Genomic DNA, 3,951 nt, shown 5'->3' on the forward strand with positions numbered 1-3,951 from the left:
AATTGAACAAGTAATAAGGTATGCATTGAAAATATGTGCAAAAATTATAGATGCCTAAATTAGGCACTGACATGAAGTAAACACAGAAACAACATTGTTTAACACGATTATTTCATTTCTTTCACATTTAGGAAGAAAAGGACATGTCTCATCTCTCTAGTCTGAAGGAAACACCCCTAGAGTTCAGAATTGCATCAAACATTCCCGAAGTTTCAACACTTCTAGGAGACGTGAAGATCAGGTCAATATTATTGTATCAGGTTCTATCCAATCATAGTATATTCAGTGTTTATCCTTAACAAAAACATCTTGAAAAAGAGTTAGAAGACAACACACTGTCCATATTTTGTTTGCCTTTTGAAACAAAGATGTAGGAATACAATGTGATAAAAGTTTGTACGTTTTAACTTTACATACGAGACATTCTATATGTACCTTATGTTTAGCAATTTTGTTAGTCAAAGGCGTCTCAGAAGCTGTCATTTGCCTACTTGCCGATGCAAATGGTGGAATGTTTATTTTCAAACCAAGTTTATTTATTTCTTTTGCAATGTTAAAACCTTTGTCTACCATTATGGCATCTCCTTCTTTAATATAACTAATTGATTTTAGTGTTTTAAGCATATCGTAAAAAACAGATTGTTCTGTGATAGATTTATCTGAAATTGATCCTATAAATAATTTTGAAACAAACATTACACAGCCATTAGGATCACAACCTATCAAACCCTATAGAGTTGTTGCAGATTTATAATCACTATATAACTGGCTCTGTAGTGCACTTGGAATTTGAGTTCAATTTCAGTTCCATCTATTATAATAATGGTAGTGGGAAAATCTTTCCTATATTCAGATGGCATGTTTTTTATTATAGTATCTCTATGTGACCAAAGTGAAAGCTGGCCAAGTTTTAAATAAATAAGATCGAGCCATGTTTTAAACACAACACTTGCTGACTGTGCTGAGAGTCCAAATCTTTTAAACCAAAACCATGCCTAAGCCTACATATTGTTAAAAACAGTCCATCTTTGTGTCCCTTTGTCCTGGTCCATATTTGACTGGACACTCTATAGGGATTAGAAAGGACAATAAAGCTAAAAATTTTATGTATGTGATTCCTGTTTAGCATTTAAACAAATTGTTCAATGTGTTTTCTTTATACTTCACAACTGCTACACTTAATGTTTGTTTCTTTGCAATTATTTTCTTCAGATGTTGAATTTCTTTATCTTTCGATGACACTTCAAGTTCATGCTCTTGTATCTTTCTTGAACTATTCGACAATTTGAGCCTTAGATCCTGATTCTCAGCTGCATCTGCTAACATATCCATTGCTGATATCCCTGAAAAAATAAGAAAAGTATTTCTTTTCTTCATTTCAAACAAAGTACCTGAGAGAAACTACACAAATAACTCAGGACTGTGGTAATACATCTGTGACAAGGGCTTCTCCAGTCTGTTTACCAAATGAGTTAAACCACTCCATGAAATCACAAGGTGCATAAATCTATGTGACACTGACATACAGACAACAAATCAGGCCTTATCGGATCACTGGTTTAATGAGAGAAAAGACAGACTTACAGCATCTAATTTTGGAAAAGCAATATCAAAGAAATCTAAACCCAGTGAAAAGTTTATTAACAGTTTATTTTCAAAAAATGATGTGAAAGCCAATGCTCTTGGATATGGTAAAAGACACAAGAAAACTTATAAAGAAAAGTATCTTGAATTGTATCCTTCTAGGCATTTCCATGAGTGTGGCTTTGTGCTTAATAATGACTTTTCATTTTTGGGTACCTCGCCTGATGGGAAACTATGTGACAATAGAGCATGTGGAATTGTGGAAATTAAATGCCCCTTCTCTGCTAGAAACATGACTATTGAAAAGGCATGCAATGATATACCAGATTTCTATTTACAGATGGATGAACATGTATCATTAAAGAAAACACACAGTTACTATGCACAGATTAAAGGCCAACTTATGGTTACAGGTTGTGAATTTTGTGAATTCATTGTGTACACACAGGAGGAAATGTATGTGGAAAGAATTAATCCAGACATTCCATTTATGACTTCAATGTTACAAAATTTAGCTGAATTTTACTGAGATTATGCAATTCCATATCTGCAATATTCAGAATAAGTGACTAAAATACTTACATGGGTGTTCAGTCTGTGTAGACACCCTGCCTCACAATTGATATCTGGACTGTTCAATCTGTAAGAAATAAATACTTATGCACAATGATGCTAGTCAACAAGTAGTTTTCATATACTGATTGTGAAGTATATACATTTTATATCTATATTTTAATTTGGATGTATGGACAATGTAGTCTGAAATAAAGAAGTTTTATTCTTATTCATGACCTGGTCATAACACAAATATATGCTCCATTATACATGCACTGACAATAACCCATGGTATTAACCTGTTGTTAATTCCTTCAATACAAGATAAAAATACCGAGAGGGCTGGTTTGGGATAAATGTATACTTATAATTAAAGCACTAGCATTACAGGGTTACATGGATGCCCGAGTGGTCAAAGACTATCACCTTCACTGGTCACTGCCATCTCATCTACGTCCACATTGGTTCCGATTTTGGGCTCAGCCAATGTGGGTATGTAAAAAACTTTTTAGTAGCTTCCCATGAGTCTCCGGTTCTTCCCGGGGTTTTATTCCAAGTGAACCTGCCCGCCATGAATAGCATATGACATACTGAAAAAATGTAGTTAACCCATGATAACAACACTTACATAAACCAGCTTTACGAAATATGTATTAGATATTTTTTCTATTTAACATTACTTTCTAAAATACTACATATACGTATTTACCATAGTGAAATCTAAACTGTATTACCTTTGAGCAAGCGGCCTTGTGTTGGTTTACTCTGGTGATATTAAGCTGTTCGTGTGGTCGACCACACGCTTTGATCCATCGTTTTACCTTTTCCAAATCACGTTTCGGAGTTGGAAAACATATAAAACGGCCTCATTCCAACCTTTTCAGATATCTCTCATCTGCATTGCATTTTCCCCATGCACATCGAAGCACCATTTTCTCAATATATGCCAAAAATCACTAAAGTCTGTAATGCAGCTGTATTCTCACCACACGTTTGTGGGTAAAACATGGCGGATGTTACCGTAGCACTGGACGATCTTACCCGATTGGTCAATACCGGTATATTTGATTGACAGGTCAGATCTATGCATTGTAAATATAATAGACAGTGTGTGAAACTAGCCAAGAAATCCAAGCCAAGAGGACCAGTAACCCGGAAATGCTACCGGTCCCATCCATAACAATTTGGTACTACATTTCATCATACAAGAAGGTAAAATGTAGTCAATGTCTTAAATGTAAATGCTGTTACTATCAACCATTAGCATGATGATGTTGACAATGAAACAATGAAAATAAAGAATGAAAAAAGATATTTAAATGACATAAACAAAATTTATTTATTATATTCTACTTAACATAGCCCCATTTGCTGAACAAGACAATGATGCTTACTGTCCAGCTGATCCAAATCCAAAGAAAAATAATCCAGGGGTTGAGCATCAAAATATGTTGCTGTCACTGTTCAGTCTGAATCATAGAATTGTTGTCAAGGACTTTATCAGAACTAGGACCAGCACTATAGGGCTCTGGTATTCAAAGTGCAGCTGCACATGAAATTAGGTCTGCAGAATGATTTCCAGCAGTGGATTGCTGGAACTAGTTCACCTGCTTCTACATCACTAGATTGAAACTGAACAGTTAACAGCATTTTCATGGCTTTAAAATGCATCCTGTTTCTATATTCCATGTCAATTAGGCAATCCAACTATTTTCAACAAAACATCACTTTTATCTGAAAGTGTCATATTCTTTTTGAACACTTTTGTTTTCCTTATGTATGTTGGAATTTTAGCCTCTGGTAGCTCAGAGG

The 3,951-nt window shown here is 34.7% G+C and overlaps 1 pseudogene; it reads right to left on the reverse strand.

Moving 5' to 3' along the window:
* Positions 1-282: 282 nt before the first annotated feature.
* On the reverse strand, positions 283-1,340 carry LOC149774857 (uncharacterized; annotated as a pseudogene).
* Positions 1,341-3,951: the final 2,611 nt, after the last annotated feature.

The sequence above is a fragment of the Sinohyriopsis cumingii genome, unplaced genomic scaffold (genome assembly GCF_028554795.1).
Source record: "Sinohyriopsis cumingii isolate HCF-2022 unplaced genomic scaffold, ASM2855479v2 utg000127l, whole genome shotgun sequence".
Lineage (NCBI taxonomy): Eukaryota > Metazoa > Mollusca > Bivalvia > Unionida > Unionidae > Sinohyriopsis > Sinohyriopsis cumingii.